Raw genomic sequence first — 25,998 nt, 5'->3', positions numbered from 1 at the left:
GGAGAACACTGAGGAGCATATGGGGACTGAGCAGGTAAACAAAATGATGAGAGGGATAGATAGAGCACACAGTAAGAAATCATCGAAGTATAGACAGCAATGGGCCAAATTTTGTAGAGTAATTTAGAGATATAGTGTGGAACTGGCCCTTCCAGCCCAACGAGCCGCATTGCACAGCAACCCTCCTATTTAACACTCGCCGATCCACAGGAAAATTCACTTAAATTATTTTAATTAATTTAATTAGAATGCAATTAGTATGGATGGATATGATAGGCTGATTTCAATGCTTCATGAACCTATTACAGTATTTGAATTAATTGAAAAATCACAAGATATGTTTTCGAACAGAACACTGTTGAATATGACTCAATCCCAGCTGGGATTTTTCACTCATTAGCTACGTTTGATAATTCCATAATCTTCCAAGTATTGAGATAATTTTGATTTATTTAGAGATACAGCACAGAATAGGCCCTTTGAGCTCTACCACTCAGCAACCCTCAACTTAACCCTTGCCCTAATAGCAGGACAATTTACAATGACCAATTAACCTACTAACCAGTGCATCTTTGGACTGTGGGAAGAAAACAGCACACCCAGAGAAAACTCTTGCACTTCACAGGGAGAACGTACAAACTCCTAAAAGAGGAGCCCAGGATTGCACTCTGAACTCCAATGCCCCGAGCTGTATTAGTGCCGCGCTAACTGCTAATTTAATAAAGCTTGCTTCTTTAATGATTTAATATTTACTTTTAAAAAAAGCAACCAAAAAAGTACACAGATGAAAATCTTAAACTTCAAATCTAATATTTCAGAATTATCCTTTTGTTATGGCTGCATTCCTTTCATCCTTTGACTCAGATGAATGGCATAATCCTTGGATATTAGTGCAATTCAGCAATATTAATCATAATCCGGTTTACATTTGTTGAAAGATTTACAGATCAATGTCAGAGCTTTTCTCATTTCAGACATTAACAGACAGCCAATGCAGTAACTGCCTGAAATCAGTCTGCAAGTAAATGACCTCCTGTCAAAAGACGTTAGAAACATTCTTCTAATGCTTTTCTTGGAGAGATAACAAACAGATAGTAATCAATCAAATAATCAAATATGCTCAGTGTTAAGCATATTTCAATAAACAGCATTATCCTGCAGCTGATGACTTCCTGTAGTTTGAGCTTCCGTCAGAGACCATCTCAAATATTATGTTTATCCTTAGGGTTGAACTCAATACAAAACATTTGCATTTGAATTGAATTTACTACTTCAATGTCATTATCACTTCCATACACAGCCCTAGCGTAATTAAAGGGCCAGAAGAGCAAGCAATATAACTAGGTCCTCTTTCCATTAAAGTAGCATGTGGTTCAGGTTTGTCCTTATTCCTTAATTCTGGAACTTCATTTACTTTGGTCTAGTGTTTACATGTTGGCTTTCCATGTCGAAGATCTAGCAGGAGTCCATTAGCATCTGCATTTAAACAGTAAAGCATAGATCCATTAACCAAGAGAAATATGGCACAGAAGGCCAGTCAGTTACTTTATCAGTGAAAATTTTAGATCTTCTTTTAGAACTGCTTAATTTAGTACCATTTGTCTATCAATTTTGTACATTTTACTGGAGTTCATTTTGAAATGCATATCCAATATAAATTTAAATAGTAAACACACAAGAGATTCTGCAGAAGCTGGAAGTCTTGAGCAACGCACACAAAATACTGGAGGAACCTGACAACACAGGCCATATCTATGGAGGGAAATAAACGGACGATTTGGGCTGAGACCTTTCATCAAGACTAGAATTTAAATAACATTCTTGTCTGCCTCAGTAACCATTTTGTTCCTCATTATGAGTTACAATTTGTTTTTTTTTCTTTTTTATATGGGACAAGGCCAGCATTTCAAACCAACCGTTATTTTCTTTTAGATCACGGAGTGCCAGCTTGCTGACCCGTCTCATGAAGGAATTTGCCTGGTGCTGTTTGTTAGTGTGTGCCAGGAGTATGACAACACATACTGAAACGTTAATAAATATCTGTCCAAGTGGAGGGGAATTTGGAACTGATGGTGCTTTAAAAGGTGTGATGACCTGTCCTTCTTGGTGTTAGGATATACTTAGTTGGCAGCTAGGTTAATCCACTCACATCATTACTCAAATCTCCAATCCAACTTCAGTCCATTCACACTGGTACAGCAGGCATATTGCCTCCAGGGGTATAACAGACAACTCCATTAGCATTCTGAGCATGCTTCTGCTGTCAGATTACTCTAAGGAGTTCACTGTTAGATTTCAGAGAGCCTGGAAATAAGCTTTTGATTCATGGTGTGCAGCCTGAGAATTATGAAGCAAAGCAATGTGAGATGGAGGAGGAAGAGAAAGGAAAATAAACGGGAATGAAGTCACAAACATGGATACCCATTTGCTGTTCATCTATATTATGAAGTATTTAGAATTACTGTAATCTTAATCATATTTGCTCACTCATCAACAGTTCCACCATCCTTACATTTCCTCAGTGACTGACCAGCACAACATTCTGTTTCTGACAACATAAAAATAAAAAAATAAGCTTTTAGGTTTGATATGCACAAAATAACATCTTTGTGTTTCCCATTGTTTTCCATATGCTCTTACAAGGTGCCTTCACAAGGCTGCTGTATGGGTGTAGAGCACTGTTGATCTTCAACTGAGGAAACTGCAATTGATCTTGGAGGAGGATTTCAGAAGTTCCTCCAAGAGCTATAGGCCCAGTTTCTGTGGGCTACCGGCAGCCTTGATTCACTGCTGGGCAGGCAACCACAAGTGTGTTATCGGAGGAGCTGGGCTATCAGCCTTAGGGGAGAAAAAGGCCGATTCATGCTCCATGGAATCATTGTTCATTATGGGGATGGTCCTGTTGATCTGTTGGAGAAAAGATGATGCTCTGATTACTTGGAAGACTTTACACACAATTGGCATTCAGAAGTATGAAGCTAGTAGCCTGAACTTCCTTTCCACAATTGTTGACCTTTGAAAGGAGCTGCCTATGCAACTGGTTTGCCCTTATGCCCTGATTCTGGAACTTGATCTACCTTGAACTAGTGTTTACATGTTAGCCTTCCATGTCAAAGATCTAGCAAGAGCCATTTAGCATCTGCATTTAAATGGTAAGACTCTACGAAAAATTATGGTTCCATTAACAAATTGAAATAAGGCAGAGAAGACAAATCAGTTACTTTAGCAGTGAAAACCTTAGATCTTCCAATGCCTAATTTAGTCACAATGAGGCAAGGGGAATATGCAAGAAATAAGCTTCTTCAGAACCAGCTTCAGGATCGACCTGGAACACTGACTACCTCTCTGGCTCCACAAATGTAGCCTCACCCACTGAGTTCCTCCAGCAGCTTGATTTTTCCAAAGATCCCAGCACCTACAGTTCTTTATGTTTCCAGGAAAGCAAAATGTGTTTTTCTGACAGATTTTCACAGCCTCTGTCCCAAAGCTTGTTATAGCAAGGAGCTCTTCCAAAAAATGGTCTCTCGTCAAGTGCAAGAAATATATGACAGTGATCATCTGCGTTTAATGTAGATGATTGATGGACAAATATTGGACACGACACCTGAGGTAACACTGTTGCAATTTTTCCAAAGTATATTTGTCATTCATGAGCCCAGGTAGGCCCTTAGTTTAATTGCTATGCAAAGGGATGAATGACAGTGCAGTGTTCTCTTATTATGTCCCTGAAGTGACAGCCTAGATCTTTATGCTCCAGACACCAGTGTGGGATTTGAACCCACCACTTTGTAACTGAAAGAGAGTGATATCCATTAAACTGGTGTAGGTGCTGCATTTTGGCAAGTTCCATGGTGTACTAGCGTACAAGAAATGACCAATTGTTCTCAATGTGGTCTCCTCCACACTTGGTGAATCCAATTTCAAACTGGAAGACTAATTTACAAAGTACCATCATTTGGTCTGCACAGGTGACCCTTGACCTCTAGTTTCCTGACACTTTAGTTCTCTGTCTGACTCCCTCTGTGACATTTTTAGTTTTAGACCCCTACACGGTTCCAATGAAGCTCAATATAGTCTCAAAAAATCTTCTGGCTAGCCACATCACAATTCCCAAGGTTCAATATTAGAATTAACATTTTCAGTTTCTCAGTTGATACTAGAACCAGCCTGTTTTAATGAAAAGTCATTGATATAACTCCAAACTGAAATTTTGTTTTTGTTTCATTTCCTACAGATGTTGTTTATCCTGAGAACTTCCAGTACTTGCTGTTTTTATTTCAGTTTTCAAAAATTTGTACCATTTCTTCCACCCACAATACACCTTCCTTTTAAGATGAGTATTTGCCTTTAAGCAGAGCAAAGCTTTCGTAATATTGCTGATTTGTGCAGTCATGATGGACAACATTCACATCGAACAATGTGTAGCTCCAGCTTATTAATTAATGACCGCTCTCCATTGCTTTTAGACTTAAAGGAAGAATTTGAAGAGGTTATGGAGGGAAGGATGAAAGCAAGAATAATCTAGCATCATGGATGCAAATGGCATCTTGACCCATGGTTATCTGTGCCGAAAGACTACAAATCAAAATGACACTCTATAAATATTTTCTTTTAAAAGTTAGACTGTGTGTAAGAAGGCTACAGTTTCTACCACAGTGGCTCATTAAGATGCCCTGAAGAGAGAGAATGGCCCCAGTTTTGCTGTAATGCCCTGAGCTATGGTGTTGTAAAGGAAGTTATGGATGCAGTTGTGGATGCCATTCTGCAAGCAGCAATTCTCAGAAAATTCCACCACGCTGCTCCCTACCCCACACCCTGACACCTATACAAGGCCAGAAACCCTTGGACTATTGCATGAAAAACAGTTTTCTGAAAACTCAAATTTTCTCTCACTCTGATTCAGATGCTTCAACCTAATTACTATTTCCATTGCCTGGGGGAAGACTACTTCTACTGCTGCTGTTCCCAGGTATAGATCTTTGAAGAATGACTCACCATAGCTAGATCTTTGGATTCTCAGCACAGAAGAATAACTTTTCCCTCCACTCCTCCAGAGAGGGATAGCTGATGTCCCCTCTTTCTGCTTATTGGTTTTCAGTTCTTTACTCATGCTATACCTCCTCTCATTATTTATGTCTTCCCAATGGTGTTCTCTGCTCTGTGTACAGAAACCCATTGATGCTGGATTTGCAAGGAAAATTAAAAATTAAAAAAAGCTACAGACAAATTGAATTTTTGGCTATCATTCAATTATGATCACACTTTCAATGTAATAATCTATTAGTTTTCATTCTCGTCCTACATCAGTGACTTCAGGAAGTGGGAGAGAAACAAGGGAATGGTAAATGGGGTATCACAGAATGACAGAATGATAGAAAGGCTACAGCACTGAAGGAGGCTGTTTGATAAGTTAGCCTACCCTAGCTTTATGGAAGAATAATAGAGCTGATCCCAATTCTCTACCCTTCCTCCTAAGCCCTGTAAATTCTTTCCTTTCAGATACGTATCCAGCTTCCTATCCACTGCTATAACTGAACATCTGGCAGTGTACTCCAGACTAAAAAAATCTTCATGTCACTTTCTCCTATGATCCCCATTCTAGTATCTTGATTACTGTTCTCTCAATGTGAACACTTTTTCTTTATCTAAAATATCTATGTTTTTCATGATTTTAATTTTTTCTATCAGATCTCCTTGCATCATTCTTGCAGAACAATTCTGGTTTCTCTGGTTGATGTGCGTAACTCCTTTATCCATGAAATCTTATCGGTAGATCCCCTTGTATCCTCTCCAAGATCTTCACTTCTTTCAAAAATCATGGTGTTCAGAAATAACAGACTATAGCCTAGCGGTCTAATTAAAAGGAGTTAATAGATTGGGTCCAGGTGACTGGTGAGGCATCTTGTGCATCTTAAACAAGCAATGAATTCCAATGATATTAAATGTACAGGAAAGAAATGTTTGAGCCCAGAGAAATAATGGTGGTATTTATACCCATTGTATGTCTTTCTCCACCCAGCTCCCACATCTTAGCTCTTTGTGGCTCTCTTCCCTTATCTAGATTTTCCTTAAATGTATCAGTGCAATTCACCTCAATCATTCTGTCGGGTAATAAGCTCAACATTGTCTTGTTTCCTGAGTAAAGAATTTTCTTTTTCGGTATCTTTTGCATTCTTGGTAATTATTTTATATTAATGGAGTCTATATTTTACTTTTTCTAATCAAAGCCTTTCTTTTCAAAAGATGAAAAAAATGTAGGCTGTTCATTGTTTCCTAAATGATATAATTTCACAGATATAGTACATTCTTGTAAATTTAATACGCGCCCTCGATAATGCCTCTGTATCCCTTCAAAATTCCTTAGAGGTTTTTAGGGCCCGTGTCACCAAGATTTGACTCACGTTTAACTGAACACCTCTGCAAGTTTTCTCTCTCTAGAAGTAATTCCTAATGTTAATTTTGTCTTGTCATTGCCCTATTGACTGGCATTGCTATGATTAGAATCTGTATTCCTAGAGTGTTTTACCTCTTGTCCACTTACATCCTTATTTTCTAAGCTTTAAATGGCTTCCTTTATGGACATGATTTCAGTGTTAAGCTTAGCTATCTACAAGTTCCTAAATGATGTAAGTTGACGCGGTTCTCCACAGCGTTGAGTATCCTTCCAATTACAAATTTAGAAATTGTCTTTGACTAAAGAATGTATAAATTATGGGAACAACAGTGACCTCAGTATTATGGGATCCAATTTCTTGCTTTCTGTTGTGTGAGAAGCTATCTTTTACCGTCCCTTCTGTATTTCAGCCAAACAGTAATTCAAGTTATGACTTGTCCCTGTTCTTGTTCATTATAATGTATCTTCCTCATTGAAACCCCATGGAAATCTAGATATTTTACATCAATAACATTACCCTGGTCTATTTCTTGATAACTAGTTCAATGAGGTTGATCAAACACAATACTTTCTTTTGAAAACCACACTGATTATGATATTACACTTTTGTTTTCTGGAACTTTTTTCTATTTTCTCCCTTGCTAATTTTGCTATTCCCTGTTACCAATGTTACACTGTTTGGTCAATAGCAAAATACACAGAATGCTGGAGGAGCTCAACAGGTCAGGCAGCATCTATGGATAATCGACGTTTTGGGTCGAGACCCTTCTTTGGGACCAGAATAAAGAGCTGGGGGGGGTGGAGGGGAGGGGGAAAGAGGCCAGCTGGAAGGTGATGGGTGGAGCTAGGTGGGAGGGAAAGGTCAAGGGCTGGAGAAAAAGGAACCTGATAGGACAGCAGAATGGACCATAAGAGAAAATGAAGGAGGAGGGGGCCCAGGGGAAGTATTGGCAGATGAGAAAAAAAAAATGGTCAGAGTGGGGATTAAAGGAAATTTTTGATCTGTCCCTGGCCCAGGCAGTTGTCCCCACAAGCTTCAAGGTTGCCACCATCGTGCCAGTGCTGAAGCATTCCACTGCCACAGGCCTGAATGACTTCCGTCCAGTTGCCCTCACCCCCATCATTGCAAAATGCTTTGAGAGACTGGTTCTATCACATCTGAAATCCTGTCTGCCCTCTACCCTGGACCCCCATCAATTTGCCTATTGCACCAACAGGTCAACAGAGGATGCCATCTCCACGGCTCTTCACTCTGCCCTGACCCACCTGGACAGCCCCAACTCTTACGTCAAAATGCTGTTCATTGACTTTAGTTTGGCATTCAATACTGTGATCCCCTCCAAGCTGATTGCCAAACCTTGCCAGCTTGGTATCAGCTCATCCCTCTGCAATTGGACCTTGGACTTTCTGTCTAACAGACCCCAATCAGTTAAGTTAGACAACCTCTCCTCCTCCACTCTCACCCTGAACACCAGCATGCCTCAGGGCTGTGTGCTGAGCCCTCTTCTGTACTCCCTTTTCACCTATGACTGCGTTACTGTACATGGTTCTAACTCCATAATCAAATTCGCAGACAGCACCATGGTGGTTGGCCTGATCAGAGGGGATGATGAGACGGCCTACAGGGACGAGATCCAGCACCTGGCTGCATGGTGTGCCGACAACAACTTGGCCCTTAACACCCAGGAGACCAAGGAGATCATTGTGGAATTCAGGCATGCTAGGAGCCACACTCATGTCCCCACCTACATCAATGGATCTGTAGTGGAGTGTGTATCAAGCTTCAAATTCCTTAGTGTCCACATTTCCGAGAATCTCACCTGGTCCCTGAACTCCTCCATCCTGATCAAAAAGGAGCAATAGCGCCTTTATTTCCTGCGGACCATCAAGAAAGCTCACCTCTGTCCCAGGATACTGATGGACTTTTACCTCTGTACCATTAAGAGCATACTCACCAACTGCATCTCAGTGTTGTATGGCAATTGTCCTGTATCGGAGAATTGTATCGGTCCTGTATCCTGTATCGGACCGCAAAGCACTCCAGCATGTGGTGAAAACTGCCCAGCAGATTATCTGCACCCAATTGCCCACCATTGAGAACATCTACCATAAACGCTGCCTGGGCAGGGTGAAAACCATTATCAGGGATGCATCTCACCCTAACCATGGACTTTTTAATCTTCTCCCATCTGGTAGGCGCTACAGGAGCCTCTGCTCCTGCACCAGCAGGCACAGGAAGAGCTTCTTCCCTAAGGCTGTGACCCTGCTGAACCTCTCATCACAGCGCTAAGCAGCATTGCACCCACATTGTACTGTCTCAGTACTTTTATATTTGTGTGCTGTAGAACGTACTTTTTATTCGCAGTTATTTTGTAAATAACACTATTCTTTGTATTTCTGGTCAGATGCTAACTGCATTTCATTGACTTTGTATCTGTACTTGGCACGTTGACAATAAAGTTGAATGTAATCTAATCGGGGGAAATTTGTTTAGTGGAAGGAGAAATTGTTATTCATGCCATCAGGTTGGAGGGTACCCAGATGGCATACAATGTGTTGCTCCTCCACCTTGGCTTCATCTTGACACAAGTGGCGGCCATGGACCAACACATTGGAATGGGAATGGGATTACTACTTGGTCAACAGTTCCCTGGAGTTTTTGACCTTGTGCCTTAAATAAGTCATCTGCTGTTGTGTGTCATTGAGGTTTTGTGCTTCAAAATTCACTTTTGGATCTGTTGAATGGATATTTTTGTGAAATCATTTCAATGTTCCCTGGTGCTGTATTGATATTCCTGAGCTGGTTGAGTTAACAGTTACCTCCTGTGTCACCACAAAAATAAAGTCTAAATCATAGGCTAGTTTCCCAAATCCTTCAGTGTGCCTAACCCATAGTTTCACCTGAAGCTTAGATCAGCAAGCTATTTCTCTGAAAGAAATGTTGCCATTGCCTGCAGTGAATTTTGCTGAGGGCCATTTCCACTCTGCTGGTGCAGATTTAAGGCATGTTCAATGGATGCAAGTTGAGCATCCCTTACCCGAAATGCTTGGGGCCGCAAGTGTTTCAGATTTTGGATTTTTCAAGATTTTTGCATCTATGTAGTGAGATACCTTGGGGATGGTTCCCAAGTATAAACATGACATCTATTTACATTACATGTACAACTTACACGTACACCCCGAAGATAGCTTTATATAATATTTTTAATAGCTATCAGTAATAGCTGTTTGCCATTGCCATTATTCCTAACTTTGAATTTATATAAGCAGCTTTTGTCTTGCTCTTACATATTGTGTGATTCGGCATCAGCGACAATCGTCATTGATTCACTGCTGCTTCATGATCAGCAGATGCTTCATCACCACAAATCTTTAAAAAATTAATACCATGCCTTTTCTTAAGTTTCTTTAACCAGCTTGCTGAATATTCACAATTACCTTTAATTTTCAGTTCATTGTGATAGAATCTTTCCTTGCTTCATGCTCAGCATACTGTTAAGTGGTATGGGTTCACTGACACTGACAAATCCACTCTTTCAGTACACAATCAGGATCTTTATTTTTCACTTTATGCCGTGTTGTTAACTTCTGTTCATTACATATGTGAGATCACTTCTCAGAACCATCTGTGGTGCGCAGGTACCTAGGAACCTTCCCAGTGCCTTGGTGAAGCTTTCCATTTGTGACATCATGTGAGCACTCAAAAAAACTTCAGATTTTGGAAGTTTTTGGATTTTAGAATTTTGGATAAGGAGTGCTCAACCTGTACTTCTATTTACACTGTGATAATAGTGGTCAAAGAGCAGAAAATAATTTTGCTATTGAATTGGGTTAAATATACGAGTTATGTTTGAAATAAACTGGGTCTTCCCCTATGAGTAGCATCAAGCCTGGCAGTTGTCTGATAGTTAAGCTCTTCTCCACAGTATTTATTTTGTAGGTCTTATATTAATTGGGGATTCAAATCTTACATCTATAAGAGACTGTAATGCATGGGTCATTTAAAGGTCAGCCAATTTTTTTTGGAACTTATAATTCCTAATATAATTCCTCATTTGCAATTGATTGGAAAGTTTCTCTGAGGCTATTCACTTTGATGAATAAAGTAACAATAATAAAGTCACAAAATATAATGCACAAATACAGAATTTCATATTTATGTATACTTTCCTACTCAAAATCTTAATTGTGACACTGGCACAGAGAATGGCCTAAAACGATTGTTCGAGTACTTGGAAATACAAATTAGAAGCAGGAGACGGCCACTTGTTTCCTCAAGCTGCTATTTCATTTATTAAACTCTTGTTTGATCTAACTATAACTTCAATTGTGAATTCCTGTCTACCTACGATCTTGTATTACCCTCTAGTCTGTCGAATATCTATTAAAGGTGTTCAAAGGCACTTCTTCCACTAACCTTTGAGGAAGAAGGTTCCAAAAAGAGTTCTCAAATGCCATGAATGAAAACAATGTCACTTCCGCTAGGTTATGTCTCATTAGTAGAGGATTTCCTAACAGCATCCTCAGAAAATGAACAGGTAGCCTTTCGATGATATAAAGGACTGACCAGCACATCTGCTCAGCTACCTGAAGCTGGTAGTATTTCTTGTTTCTAATATTGATTGAGTGAAATAAAATATGGTAGTTGCTTTGTAGGAGTTTCTTTTCTGGGGAAACCAATATCTTATAATGCATTGATCTTTCAATTAATGCCTTAAGATATTTTTCTGCTCTCTAAGTTAAAGTATTTAAGTGGTCCTGTTGTCAAGCCTTTCCTAGTAGTGCTTTAGTCCTCACCGAAAATGGTTCTGTTGTAAATTCTTAGCTAATCCCATTGCTTACACGCATTGAGACGGAGACAATTTTCAGTATGCAGATGAAGTTGAGGAGTTCCCATACCCCTATCTGATGATGTCAAAGGACTTAATGAGGTAGAAAGACCTATGTATTGTGGATTCCAGAACTCCCTCTTTTTTTCTTGGCATTGTCATTTGCTGAAGATTATATCCACTGTTTGGATGGGTGGGGTACGTCAGTGATTTGGTCAGCAGTTGAGAGGGATCTTGGTCATAATCTTCTTAGTGGTAGGCAGTGGGGAACTCAGTAGACAGGTAGCATTCTTCACCTGACACGTCTCAATTGTTTTCACTGGAGTGTTGCACCACACTTCCATCAAACTTCCCACGACAATGGAGCTAATCTTCAGAACTAGACCAAGACTAAGGTCCAGACAGATGCTAGTAAATTCAAGGTCAGTGCCCTTCAGCCACACCCATGCATAACTGCCAAACGAGACAATGTTCCTCCAGACCAAGATTCACAACACAATACATGTAATTCACACACATAACCCATAAAGTAATATTACCACAAATAAATTAACAAATGATATGGTGCATATACGATACAAGTTAAAAAGTAAACAGTATAGTTCTACTGGCGCTTCATACATGATGAGGCCTGACTGTGCCAGGGAGTTCAGTAATCCTGTGCCCTGGGGGAAGAAGCTATTTCCTATCCTAACAGTCTTGTCCTAATGCTACGGTATCTCCTCCCTGGGGGGCGGTGGGGGGGGGGGGGGTGGTGGTCAAAGAGATATCAACACTTCATTAAGCAACACACATAAAAGTTGCTGGTGAATGCAGCAGGCCAGGCAGCATCTCTAGGAAGAGTTACAGTTGACATTTCAGGCCGAGACCCGAAATGTCGACTGTACCTCTTCCTAGAGATGCTGCTTGGCCTGCTGCGGTCACCAGCAACTTTTATGTGTGTTGCTTGAAATTCCAGCATCTGCAGATTTCCTCGTGACTTCAATAAGCAGGCTGCATTTACATAAACTTGTTCACTGATGTGAATAAGAGGATGGGCCTTACACTCACCCTGAGCAAGACCAAGATCCATTACCAACGTGTCTCAGCTGAACCAGCCTATCCTTAGACAAGAAGGGCTTCTGACAAGACTCTGGAAATATAGAAAATCTCGCATGACCCGGGTTTCATGTTTTGGTGAAGGCAGACGTCAATAATGAAGTTCATGAACTCTTTCAATGCATCAGCACAGTCTTCAGTTGACTGAAGTAAAGGGTATTTGAAGGCCAAGATATCAGATCTGGTATAGAACTCACCAACAGTTTCTGCAAAATGTTTTAAATTCTCTGGAACTGTAAATGAACCAACATCAGTGCCATCTCTCAGGCCAACACATCCAATACTGAGGTCTTTTCAGTATTGCCCGGTGTTCACTGGAGGAGATTTTGTTGTACACCAGTTAAATTGGTAAAACAGTAAATTAGTTTATTATTGTCTGTTAGATACGTGGATTATGACCAAAGAAAAAAAATGGCTGGAGCCACTTAGCACTTTAGTACAAGGGTGTTTATCAGGTCCATCAAAGATCAAACTTACAAAAATTAGCGAAAATACTGAAAAGAAAACTGCCAATATTTACAAAAAGATAAAGACAGATAATTTATTGATCTCAAAGGAAATTGAAGTGTCACAGTAGCATTACAAGTACACAGATATAGAAAATTTCAAATATTAGAAGAGAAGTAAGAAAGGATACCTCAAACAGTCCAACAGGAGGGGTCATTACTCCTCTGGCTAGAGGTTGACGCATTATAGAGCCTAGTGGCTGAAGGTAAGAATGACCTCATATAGCGCTCTTTGGAGCAGCACAGTTATCTTAGTCTGTCACTAAAAGTGCTTCTTTGTTCAGCCAAGGTGGTATGCAGAGGGTGAGAAACATTGTCCAGAATTGCCAGGATTTTCCGTAGGGTCCTTTGTTCTACCACAGCCTCCAGTGTGTCCAGTTTGACTCCTGTAATGGATTCAGCTTTTCTAATCGATTTATTGAGATTGTTGGCATCACCCATCTTAATGCCATTGGCCCAGCACACCATCGCATAGAAGATTGTACTGGCGACAACAGACTAGTAGAACATGTGAAGGAGAGGCCTGCATACTCCAAAGCACCTCAGTCTCCTCAGGAAGTAGAGACAACTCTGGCCCTTCTCGTACACTGTCATAATAGGGGCGTTGATGACGGACCCGAATGAAAAACACAGACACTGAAGAACTAGGAACAGGACTTGACTAGAGAGCTGGAGCATTACTGGATGCAGACTAGGAGCACACAGACTTGGGCGAGGACTTGACTAGGAGAGCGGGACCTGGACTAGGAACTGGGAACTAGGAGCCCGGGCTTAGACTCTGAGCTGGAGCCTGAATCTTGACTCGGGCTCTGACCCTGGAACTAGGCAAGAACATGACGTGGCTACAGGACTGGACATGGTTTGGATTCCTCAAGGCTTGGGTTCCTCGAGACGAGGTCATGGCGAGACTTGGGGTCCTCGAGGCTTGGGTTCTTCGTGGCTTGGGGTCCTCGAGGCGAGGTCATGGTGAGGCTTGGGGTCCTCGAGGCGAGGTCATGGCGAGGCTTGGGGTCAGACTCTGAGCCACAGAATGGACAAGAACCCAGCACCCGGGTCTTGGGTCAGGCTCGGACTCCGGAACTAGCCGAGGACAAGATGTGGCTACAGAAAAGGGCGTGGAACTCCTGCACAGGACGAGGCACATGGACAGGACGAGAGCACAAGGCTTGGACAGGACGAGAGACTCCAGCACAGGATGAGGGAACTGCAGCACCGGGCTGGACAAGGTACTCCTGGGCTGGGCAAGAAGACGAAGCCTTGATTTGGTCGGGGGAGAGATGGGAATGCAGAGCCTTGGTGAAGGGAGAGGCGGGAACGCAGAGCCAGGACCCCTCCTTGGAAACAGGACGTGGGGCCAGGACTCATACACAGAACAGAGCCGGGACTCCTTCTTGGGAACAAGATATAGGGCCGGGACTCAAACACAGAACACTGAGACAGTTGGCCACTCAAGGTAGCAGCAAACAGCCGGACCTACCTAGCGAAGGCGTGGACACAGAGACGGATCCTAACACTAGGTAGTGGCAAACAGCCGGACCTATCTAGTGAAGGTGTGGACACAGAGAGACAGTTCTAAACAACAATTCCTTATCTTGCTCTGGCAGTTGAACTTGACAGCAGTGCAGGCAACGGTTACAGGCTAGGCAAGGCTTCAGACAAGGGGAGGCAAGGCTTCAGACAAGGGGAGGCAAGGCTTCAGACAAGGCTCTGGGAGGAAGGAGAAGGGAAGGGATTCAGACTGGTGGTTTTGACAGTAACAATCCAGCAACTGAAGCTAAACCAAGGAGCTATTTATGTAGCCAGCCCAAAATGTGAATCAGCTGCCTCAATTAGAGCACTGAACAGAAAAAAGAGAAAATCAGAAAACCTGGAATAAGGAACAATGGACCGGACCATAAACCGGAATTCGGACTTCATGGACCAGACCATGACAAACACAGCCTCTGTGTTTGTGCTTCACTCAAGTCTGTCATCCAGTTGCACCCCCAGATACTGGTAGGTCCTCACAACATCCATGTCCTCACCATCAATAGTAACAGAGAGCAATGTAGACTTAGTCTTCCTAAAGTCCATCACCATCTCTTTTGTCTCCTTTATCTCACTGATGTTAAACTGCAGATGATTGAGCTTACACCATTTGACAAAGTCCTCCACCATTTGATATTCATCCTCCCATCCTCCCCTTACACACCCAGCTATTGCTGAGTCAGAGAATTTCTGCAAATGACATGACTCAGTGTTGTGTCCAAAGTTTGACGTATACAGGGTACACAGGAAGGGCGACAATACAGTCCCCTGTGGGGCTCCAGTGCTGCTTATAGCCATGTCTGACACACTGCTCTGAAGCTGCAAAAACTGTGGTCTGCTATCTAGCAGAAAACACAATAACAGCTCCATACTATTTTAGTCATATGTGAATTCCTGGCAGCCCTGATCTCTCTCTCCTACTGAGACCGATGATTCCTCCCCCACACCCCCCTATTTAGTAGGCACCAGGACATACCATATTAAATTACCCACAAGGTCAAATTATGACTATACACGAATTAGAAAATGATGCACCCCACAATGTAGTTACAATCATTATACAATATAAACAGAAGTATCTACTGTAAATACAGTACACAAGCAATGTATACTCATTTACATATCCCCATTATTAAAGAAATGGAATACTTGACCCTGTATGGCAGGAAAGGCATCGTAGAGCCAACGTGGCGCATCAGCTCAGTTTTGGACCCATTATGAGAATATACCGGGGAAGACATTGAAGTGTGAACTCTCTGCGCAATGAGAGCAGAATGACAAGGCTGCCAGGTTCAATTCCTGTTGCTGTCTGTAAGGAGTTTGTGTTCTCCCTGTGACCATGTGAGATTCCTCCAGGTGCTCCAGCTGCCTCCCACGCTCAAAAGGCGCGGGTAAATTGGTCACAGGTGTAACTCGGAGGTATGGGCTTGTTGGCTGAAAGGGCCTGTTACAGTACTGTACCTCTAAAATCAATAAATATTTGACACATCCTTCACTTATCCAAATCTAGTTCCATTAGTGCTTTGTGTTCCTGCTTATCTGCCTTCAGAAGCTGTTCCCATCCTCTATCTGTTGTTCTCTCTCGCTGTCCCCTCTCTCTATCTGTTGTTCTCTCTCTCTCTCTCTGTCCCCTCTCTCTATCTGTTGTTCTCTGTCCCCATCCTCTGTCTGTTGTTCTCTCTCTCTCTGTCCCCTCTCTCTATCTGTTGTTCTCTCTCTCTCTCTCTCTCTGTCCCCTCTCTATCTGTTGTTCTCTCTGTCCCCATCCTCTGTCTGTTGTTCTCTCCCTCTGTCCCCTCTCTATCTGTTCTCTCTTTCCCCCCCTCTCTATCTGTTGTTCTCTCTCTTTCCCCTGTCTCTATCTGTTCTCTCTTCCCCTCTCTATCATTCCATCTATCATTCACCTGCCACAATCTTCCAGCTCCATCCCCTCTCATCTCCCCTACCTGGTGTTACTGTCATCACGTTACACCGCTCCTCAGTCCACCATTCACCTCTGAATTTGCCTCGACCTCCTCCCCAGATAATGCATAGCAGGCTCTCACTGCTCTCTGAGTTAAAAAAAAACTTGTCCTGCACTTCTCCTCTGAAATTCACCCCTCTCACCTTAAATGCATGCTCTCCAGTATTAGATATTTCAATCCTAAGGAAAAGATACTTGCTGGCTACTCGACCTATGCCTCTCATAATGTTATAACCCTCTGTCAGGTCTTCCCTTCGCCTCCCTTGGCCTGAAGAAAACAACCTAACTTTATCCAACCTCTCCTTATAGACATGCCTTCTAATCCATGCAGTATCCTGGTAAATCCCTTCCGCACTCTTTCTAAAGCCCTAAAATCCTCTTTATCATGGGGTGACCAGAATTAAATGCAGTACTCTAGATAAGCCTAATTAGAGTTTTATAGAGTTGCAAAATAACTTCCCAATTCTCGAACTCAGTTCCTTCACCAATAACAGCAAGAATGCCATACAGTATGCCCTCTTCACCAGCAGACTTCTTGTTACTCTATTCTGAGCTCTATCATGGGAAGAATTTGCCAGGCAGGCGAAGAGAAAGATTCAGGGATGATTTGAAGGTCCCCTTGAAGAAAAGCAACATCCCCGTGGATCTTTGGCACAGCTCTGCATCCTTGGTTCATGTCTGCTCAACATAGTTAAAGATTTGGAATGGTAATAGGAAGACTGTGGAAAAAGTGTACCACATTACAAGCCATCTCCTGCCCCTATGGTCTACAGTTCTCGCGTTAGTCTCATTGATCAGTTCTGGAGCCACAAAATCAGGATAAAAAGATAATGAAGAAATATAGTGCTACTTGGAAGTCCATAAGTTTAGGACTGCTGTCTTTTGCCAGCAGACCCACATTTACAAGGTTCAGTAATTGAATTACTAACGTTATGCAAATAGTGCTGATGGGGGGGGGGTGTATATAAATTGCAGAAGACTAGAATTATTTTTCTCTCTCTCTGCAAAAGGCTTCTACTTGAAGAGAACACTATCCTTATTGTAATAACTGACACTTGGGTGGGTTTTTCGCCTTGTCTTCCACTCTTTGCTACAAGCTGAACCTTGCAGAGTTTTGGAGTTGTTTTTGTTCTTGTAGTGGTCGATAAGGCCAAGGTGGAAACTGTAGATTCTACTACACTTGGGACAAGGTATACCTGACTGGGAAAATAGGCGAGTCGTTTTTCAGATGATGTACCCCTCCACCACCCTCACTCTGCGTGCTACGTTCAGGATCAGCTGCACACGATGACTTGAGTACAAAGATGGATGTCCTTGGTCCAGGAGTTAGTATCATTGCCTTCTTTAGACTTTCACATCTCCAAGGGAAATGATGGTAGCCGCATTATCCACTATGCGTGGTCTTCTTTGACCTCACTGCATGAAACTAAAGTAATTGTGGAACATTGCCTTATATTCTGCACATGGAAATCCAGGTCCTTCATTGTGTGCTCCATGACAGCGTGCAAGCCGTGATACCAACCAAAATTAGTGAAGCTCAACGTCAAACAAGGCTGACGCTGTCTGTCGCTGTTTTAATACTTCTCTCAATTTTTCTTACCACACCGCCTTTATCAGACTCCCCGTAGGAGTGGAGCCAATGTTCAGAATTAATGGGAACTGTTCAAACTATGTCAGATACTTTTAAGTTTAAACTCGATGGGTAATAGTCAATTATAATTACAGTTGCCCCCTTCATTTAAGATCAAGTTTCACACCACTCACTTCCTGAAAAAATTAGGCTTCTGTCCTTTACTTCTCTCCTGCCTGGTGGTTTGATAAAATATTAATGTTATAAAGTCATTATTTTTGAATTAGATTTCAGGGTGGTCAACCATAAATTCTATAATTACAGTAAGATTCCATAATATACCTCAGTGAAGTTTCAAGTGGAAAGTTAATTTCAATAGAAATACACAATTTCCATCAGGTATATTTTAGTTTCAGAATTATGAACTTTAACCAATTTCCAGCTCTTGATCTTCAGTGGTAGGGACGTTACAGGAAAAAATTCTTGGGGATAGGATTTATGAGCATTTGGAAAACCAAGCCCTAATTAGGGAGAGCCAGTGTGACGTTGTGTGGGGCAAGTCATGCCTTACTAACTTGATTGAGTTTTTTGATAAAGTGACAAAAACCTACAGCACAATACAGGCCCTTCAGCCCACAATGTTGTGCCAAACACCTACTTACTTTGGAAATTACCTAGGGTTACCCATAGCCCTCTATATTTCTAAGCTCCAAGTACCTATCCAGGAGTCTCTTAAAAGACCCTATTGTATCCGCCTACACCACAGTCGCTGGCTGCCCATTCCACGCACTCACCACTCTCTGCGTAAAAAACTTATCCCTGACATCTCCTCTGTACCTACTCCCCAGCATCTTAAAACTGTGTCCTCTCGTGTTAGCCATTTCAGCCCTGGGAAAAAACCTCTGACTATTCACACAATCAATGTCTCCCATTATCTTATACAGCTCTATCAGATCACCTCTCATCCTCCGTCGCTCCAAGGAGAAAAGGCCGAGTTCACTCAACCTATTCTCATAAGGCATGCACCCCAATCCAGGCAACATCCTTGTAAATCTCCTCTGCATCCTTTCTATAGTTTCCACATCCTTCCTGTAGTGAGGTGACCAGAACTGAACACAGTACTCCAAGTGGGGTCTGACCACGGTACTATATAACTGTAACATTACCTCTCAGATCTTGAACTCAATTCCACAGTTGATGAAGGCCAGTACACCGTATATCTTCTTAACCACACAGTAAACCTGCGCAGCAGCTTTGTGTGTCCTATGGACACGGACGCCAAGATCCCTCTGATCCTCCACACTGCCAAGAGTCTTACCATTAATATTATATTCTGCCATCATATTTGACCTACCAAAATGAACCACCTCACACTTATCTATGTTGAACTCCATCTGCCACTTCTCAGCCCAGTTTTGCGTCCTATCGATATCCCACTGTAACCTCTGACAGCCCTCCATACTATCCACAACACTCCCAACCTTTGTGTCTTCAGCGAATTTACTAACCCATCCCTGCACTTCCTCATCCAGGTCATTTATAAAAATCACAGAGAGTAGGGGTCCCAGAACACATCCCTGAGGCACACCACTGGTCACCAACCTCCATGCAGAATATGACCCATACTCTTTGCCTTCTGTGGGCAAGCCAATTCTGGATTCACAAAGCAATGTCCCATTGGATCCCATGCCTCCTTACTTTCTCAACAAGCCTGGCATGGGGTACCTTTTCAAATGCCTTGCTGAAATCTATATACACTACATCTACTGCACTACCTTCATCAATGTGTTTAGTCACATCCTCAAAAAATTCAATCAGGCTCGTAAGGCACGACCTGCCTTTGACAAAGCCTTGCTGACTAATCCTAATCATATTATGCCTCTCCAAATGTTCATAAATCCTGCATCTCAGGATCTTCTCCATCAACTTACCATCCACTGAAGTAAGACTCACTGGGCTATCTCTACTCCCTTTCTTGAATAAGGGAACAACATCCGCAACCCTCCAATCCTCTGGAACGTCAACCCGTCCCCTCTGATGATGCAAAGATCATTGCCAGAAGCTCAGCAATCTCCTCCCTCACCTCAGGTATATCTTGTACGGTCTGGTGATTTATCCAACTTGATGCTTTCCAAAAGCTCCAGCCCATCCTCTTCTTGATGTCTATATGCTCAAGATTTTCAGTCCACTGTAAGTCATCCTTACAATTGCCGAGGTCCTTTTCCGTAGTGAAATACTGAAGCAAAGTACTCATTAAGTACCTCTGCCAGTTCCATACACACTTTTCCACTGTTACACTTGATTGGTCCTATTCTCCTACGTCTTATCCTCTTGCTCTTCACACACTTGTAGAATGCCTTGGAGTTTTCCTTAATCCTGCTCGCAAAGGCTGCCTCATGACCCCTTCTGGCTCTCCTAATTACTTGAAGCTCCTTCCTGCTAGCCTTATAATTTTCTAGGTCTCTATCATTACCTAGTTTTTGGACCTTTTGTAAGCTTTTCTTCTCTTTTTGACAAGATTTTCAACAGCCGCTGTACACCATGGTTTCTGTACTCTACCATCCTTTCCCCATCTTATTGGAACATACCTATGCAGAACACCATGCAAATATTCCCTAAACATTTGCCAATTTTCTGATGTATATTGCCCTGAGAACATCTGCTCTCAATTTATGCTTCCAAGTTCCTGCTTTATAGCTTCATATTTCCCCTTACTCCAATTAAACATTTTCCTGACTTGTTTGCTCTATCCCTCTCCAACGTTATGGTAAAGGAGATAAAATTGTGATCACTATCTTCAAAATGCCCTCCCACTGAGTGATCTGACACCTGACCAGGTTCATTTCCCAATACCAGATCAAGTACAGCCGCTCCTCATGTAGGTTTATCTACATATTGTGCCAGGAAACCTTCCTGAACACACCTAACAAACTGCACCCCATCTAAACCCCTTGCTCTAGGGCGATGCCAATCGATATTTGGGAAATTAAAATCTCCCATCACGACAACCCTGTTATTAGTACACCGTTTCAGAATCTGTTTCCTTATCTGCTCCTCAATGTCCCTGTTACTATTGGGTGGTCTATGAAAAACACCCAGTAGAGTTATTGGCCCCTTCCTGTTTCTAACTTTCACCCACAGAGACTCAGTAGACAATCCCTCTATGACTTCCTCCTTTTCTACAGCTATCTCTATCTCTGATCTACACTCTTTCTGATCAGCAGTGCCATGTCCCCAACTCTTTTGCCTCCCTCCCTGTTCTTTCTGAAATATCTAAAGCCTGGCACTCTAAGTAGCCATTCCTGTCCCTGATCCATCCAAGTCTCTGTAATGGCCACAACATCATAGCTCCAAGTACTGATCCACTCTCTAAGCTCATCTGCTTTGTTCATGATACTCCTTGCACTAAAATAGACACATCGTAAACCATCAGTCTGAGTGCATCCCTCCTCTATCACCTGCCTATCCTCCCTCTCACACTGTCTACAAGCTTCGTCTATTTGTTAGCCAACCATCCCTTCCTCCGGCTCTTCAGTTCGGTTCCCACCCCCCAGCAATTCCAGTTTAAACTCTCCCCAATAGCCTTAGCAAACCTCCTCACCAGGATATTAGTCCCCCTTGGATTCAAGTACAACCCGTCCTTTTCGTACAGGTAACGCCTGCCCCAAAAGAGGTCCCAATGATCCAGAAATCTGAATCCCTGCCCCCTCATGGGAGGCTTATCCAGAGGATTAGGATGCATGGAATCAATGGTGAACTGGCCATTTCGATTCAGACGAACGACGACGGCCTGAAACGTCGACTGCACCTCTTCCTAGAGATGCTGCCTGGCCTGCTGCATTCACCAGCAACTTTTATGTGTGTTGCTTGAATTTCCAGCATCTGCAGAATTCCTGTTATTTGGATTCAGAGCTGGCTTGCCCATGGAAGACAGAAGGTGGTGGTCAAAGGAACTTATTTCATCTGGAGGTCTGTGATTACAGGTCGACCTTCTATAGTCCGGCACCATTGTGACCTGAGGAGTGCCGGATTAGTGAAAATGCCAAATTACAGAAGGACCACATTAAGCAATAGCTGATTGCCTCATCATACCTTTAAAATATCATGTAAATCAGCACAAGCTAGATAATAATGAAACAGAAATATTATTTGAGTAGCAAGTGAAATTTTAATAAAGTAATATACTGTACAGGCACAGATACAGATAAAATAAAGGGTACAGGTGAATGCACAGGAATTAACTTATACAGAACAGCTGAGCACTTCTGCTTCTAAAGTGAGCCATTTAATAAACCTACAGGCAAAGTTACATGTCTGCAAGTGTGGGATTGTCAGGATCATCAACATCTTCATCTTGAAAAATGAGTGAAGTATTAGGAACTGGTGCTGAAACTGGCACAGCAGTTTCTTCAAAAACTGTTGATGTTGCTGGCAGCACATCTGGGCGAGCGGAAGCAGAAGCCGGAGAAAGGAGGTCTTCTAGACGCCACATTTCATGCTACCGCCAGGCGGCCGGGGATTTGGCGCTGGGCTCTTCCCTCTTCACTTGCAGTTACTGAGGGAATCCACGTTAGTTTCTTTTCCTTCGCTTAGTAATATGCTTAAATTCAGCAGGTCACCACGTCTGATCTGAGGTCGTAGGCAGAAGAGAACGGGACACCAGCCGGGCAATGGCAGAGGGCAGTGCACAACTGCTGGCAGGCGGGCGAGAAGGCGGACCGGCCCAGTGCGTGTCAGCTCCCCCACCGCTGGCAGGTGAGACTGGCGGGTGCTGGGCAGCTGTGCCTCACACAAATGACATTAGTAAACGCAGGAAAACAAGCAGAAATCACTTGTCTGTGCTTCCAAGAGCGCGCCAACACGTGAACAGACCTAGCACAACCAAAACAATACGCAGCAGATTGGTACAGTGGCCCGGGAAATTTGAAATTATAGTTGCGCGGAAAATGTGAAATCAGTGCCAGATTGTCGAAGGAACCAGATTACAGGCAGTCAGATTAGTGAAAGTCGACTGTAGCAGTGTTCCGGAAAGATCTGTCCTGGAGCCTCTGCTCTTTTTGATGTACATAAATGACTTGGATGAACATGTAGTGGGTGGGTTGCTAAGTTTTCAGGTGACACAAAGGTTGGTGGTGTTGTGGATAGCGTAAGTGACTGGCAAAGAATAAAACAGAATATAGATCAGTTGCAGATATGGGCAAGATCCTTAGCGGTGCTGATGAGCAGAGGAATCTTGGGCTCCTAGTTCATAGCTCCCTGAAAATGGCTACACGGGTTGATAGGGTGCTTAAGAGGGCATATGGGATGCCTGCCTTTGTTAGTAGAGACATTGATTTGAAAGGTCAGGAAGTCATGTTGCACCTTTTTAAAGATCTAGCTTGGCTGCATCTGGAGTGCTGCATACGTTTCTGGGATGCCCCCTCATAGGAAGGATGTCATGGCTTTGGAGAGGCTACGGAAGAGGTTTATCAGGATGTTCCCTGGATTAGAAGGCATCTGTTGTAATGAGAGGCTGGACAAATTTAGCTTCTTTTCTCTGGAATGGTGAAGGCTGAGGGGAGATCTGATAGAGGTTTGTAAGATCATGAGATCATGTGGGGCATAGGTAGAGTAGACAAACAATAGCTTTTCCCAAGGGTTAGAACGTCTAATACGTATCAGAAGGTATGCATTTAAGGTGGGAGGGGGCAACTTCAAAGGAGATGTGAGGGGCAAGCATTTTTACACAGATAATGGTGTGTGCCTGGAATGTGCTGCTTGGGGTGGTGGTACAGGCAGAAACATTAGAGACTTTAAAGAGGAGTTTAGATAGACGCATGAATGTGAGGAAAATGGAAGGATATGGACATTATGCAGGCAGAAGAGATTAGTTTAGTTAGCCATTTGATTACTAATTTAACACAACATTGTGGGCTGAAAGGCCTGTTCCTGTGTTTTTCTGGTCTATGTTCTATATTCTGTGATCTCTGTGCAAGCTAACAACCTCACATAGAAACAAAGTGCTCTATTTACACAGACAATTCATACAACCATCTTTCTAAATGCATTTAAGTAACATTTTTGACAATTTGCATTTCTATAGCTCTGGGAGAGAACAAACCACTTTATAACTCAGAGTATTTTATGACAGCATTAGGAATATTATTCATTTATGTTAAATCAGAAATAATTGAGGGTTGGGGAAGAAAAAGCATGATTAAACTAGCAAACAGCTTCTCTCTTTCTTCCCTTTCATTCTCTCACTTTCTCTTGCTTTCACTCTGTCCTCACTGCTTGATTTTCACGGAATGCTGAAAATACTCATTAGGTTAGACAGCACCTGCGGAAAGAGTCAAATAAGCTAAACGATGGTGCAAACCCCACAGTAACATGGCGGTAAGCATGGCGTGATTACAGCTCAGAGTGTCAGAGTTTGGAGTTCATTTCCGGCATCCTTTGTACGTTCTTCCCGTGTGCATGTGGGTTTTCTCTCTGGGTGCTCTGATTTCTTCCCATAGTCCAAAGGCGTACTGAATGATAGGTTAATTGGCCATTGTAAATTACCCTGTGATTAAGCTAAAGTTAAATTGGTGGAGTTCAGGTCCCAGATGGGCTTGTTCTTTGCCGTATCTCTAAAAACAACGGGATCAAATGTACTCCACTTCCATATTTAGCTCCTTTGAAGTCCATGGATTTAAGACGCACAAGTAAATTATAAATGTATTTATTTATTTACAAAATATTAATTTATTTGCTGCATAAGCTACTAAATCACATATTTAGTTCATGTGGCATCAGTTAAGCTTCTACCCCGTGGAGTTGCAGTAAATGACTTTCTGTTAGAACCATAGTTTGGACTAGGAATTGGCTTGCCCACTGAAGACAGAGTAGGGCTAGAAGGCTATTGTTCAGGTCAGAGGTCCATAAGGAGTGGTGTTCCACAAGGATCATTGCTAGGACCTCTGTTGTTTGCAATACATAGTATATCAATGATTTCAGTAAAAATGTAGATGGGTAGATTAATAAGTTTGCAAATGACAACAGGATTGGTGGAATTGTGGACCATCAAAGAACACAGCAGGATATACATCTATTAAATATTTAGAAGTGGCTGATGGAGATTAATTCAGTCAAATTTGAGGTGTTGTACTTTCAGAGGTCAAATGAAAGGAGAAAGCATACAGCTAATAATAGGCTGCTTAATGGCATTGAGGTACAGAGAGATCTTGGCGTCTAATTCACTGGAAGCATCTATGTAAGTGGGTAAGGTGGTAAAGAAAGTGAATGGCATTCTTACCTTCATTGCTAGGGGTGTTGAGTGTAAGAATAAGAAAGTCACACTGCACTTGGAGTATCAAATGCAAATCTGGTCAGCCCATTGAGCAGATGATGTCTACCTGGATTAGAGGGTATCGCCCACAAGGAAAGATTGGATAAACTTTGGCTGTTCTTCGTAGAGCATCAGAGGGAAAACTGAGAGGTCTTTAAGATTATGAAATCATAGATAGGGCAGACATTCAGAATCTATACCTCAGGGTAGAAATGTCAAATAACAAAGACTATGTTTTCCACCTTAGAGGCCAACATTTCAAGGGCGATGTGAGAGACAAGTTTTTTGACACAGAGAGTGTCTGGAATGATTTACTAGGTGGAAGTAGGTAGTTTGGTGGAATTCAAGATGCTATTTAGATAGACATACGAAAATGAAGAGAACAGAGAGATATGGATGATATACAGAAGGCATTTAGTAGAAATTGGCATTTATATCAGCACAACATTGTGGGTCAAATGACCTGTCTGTTCTATATTCCCTGTTAGTTGGAAGACATTAAGGTGAACAGCCAATTACAGATTGACCAGCATAACTGTGGAAATAAGATGTCCAAGTCCTGAAGGTATGGTCATGGAAGATCACACTGATGAGGCTGAGTATATAGATGTCTGCAGTAAAATTTGAAATGAAATAAACTTCAATATTTTAATGTTTGAATGTATTTTTCTGATATAAGGTTAAAATAACATCCTTGAGAATTTCTTGATTTACTTTTGCTAGCAGAGTTTTCAGCAATTGCGTACTATTTCTTTGAGGATGGTTCAGATAGATAATTGAATGGAGCATATATGTCCTGTGG

The 25,998-nt window shown here is 42.2% G+C and overlaps 1 long non-coding RNA gene across 1 annotated transcript; it reads left to right on the top strand.

Annotated features, from left to right (window-relative positions):
• LOC140194737 (uncharacterized) lies at positions 1 to 25,740 on the top strand. Its single transcript, XR_011885280.1, has 3 exons — positions 1 to 34; positions 22,499 to 22,642; positions 25,685 to 25,740. It is a non-coding gene; the product is annotated as an uncharacterized lncRNA (long non-coding RNA).
• Positions 25,741 to 25,998: the final 258 nt, after the last annotated feature.

This window comes from Mobula birostris, chromosome 3 (assembly GCF_030028105.1).
Source record: "Mobula birostris isolate sMobBir1 chromosome 3, sMobBir1.hap1, whole genome shotgun sequence".
In the NCBI taxonomy this organism is placed as follows: Eukaryota; Metazoa; Chordata; class Chondrichthyes; order Myliobatiformes; family Myliobatidae; genus Mobula; species Mobula birostris.
Note: the sequence above shows the minus strand (reverse complement) of the source record. Positions and strands in the feature narration are given on the sequence as shown.